We start from the raw sequence: 897 nt of genomic DNA on the forward strand, positions 1-897 counted from the left end.
TCCTCAACGATAGGAGCCAAAAGGCTTTTGTGGGGAAAGTGGGGAAATTATCTGGAACGGAATTTTTTTTTTTTTACCCGATTTGTTTTTTAACTGTAGACATCAAACCATAGATTTTGTTTTCTTATTCCCGTGAAACAAAAAATGATAGAAACATTTTTTGGAAAGAAACATTTTTTTGGATGACTACCAGACACACTCTTAGGCTATGTTTGATAGCCAACGTTATGATTTCGTCACGAGAAGCTTCGCCGCACCTCACCGCACGAGATCCTCCCTGTAGAGGATGTTTTTCCGGGTGGGTACTGCCCCTGGGCCCAACAAAAGAATATATGCAATTTGAAGTAAAACAAACCAATAAGAGCAATCGAAGAATTCAATCTGAAGAGTTGAGTGTCATTAAGATGGTTAATGAAGAAAAGAGAAGAAACATGTATAAGAGGGAAAAAAGTTGGGTTCTCATCTTATGCTTTTGGTGCTTATAAGAGATATGCATATGAGGGAGACAAGAGAAGAGATATGCATAAGAGCTATCTGGTGTTTTTTTTTTTTTCTTTAGATTAAGTAACAATATATAGGAAAAAGGAAAATCAAAAGAGGAGATATGTAGGTTGTCGCTGCCTTGTTCACATCAACCGAAACATATTGGAAAAAAAAAACAAGAATAGGGAGTAAGGGCGATGAAGTCGGAAACGCAAATGTCTCACGAAGCCGACGGTCGCTGCTCCGTCGAGGTCTTACGAAGCCGATCATCGTTGGTCGATCGTTGTTGAGGAAGAGAGTCGCGGGTCGATCGTCAAACGGGGAAGGGGGTCGCTGCTCTCTGAAGAAGAAGAGTTTAACCTAGAACCTCGACGGAAATGAGAATGAAGTAAGAGGGTCCGGAGTTTTGCACAT

This window comes from Macadamia integrifolia, chromosome 2 (genome assembly GCF_013358625.1).
Source record: "Macadamia integrifolia cultivar HAES 741 chromosome 2, SCU_Mint_v3, whole genome shotgun sequence".
In the NCBI taxonomy this organism is placed as follows: Eukaryota; Viridiplantae; Streptophyta; class Magnoliopsida; order Proteales; family Proteaceae; genus Macadamia; species Macadamia integrifolia.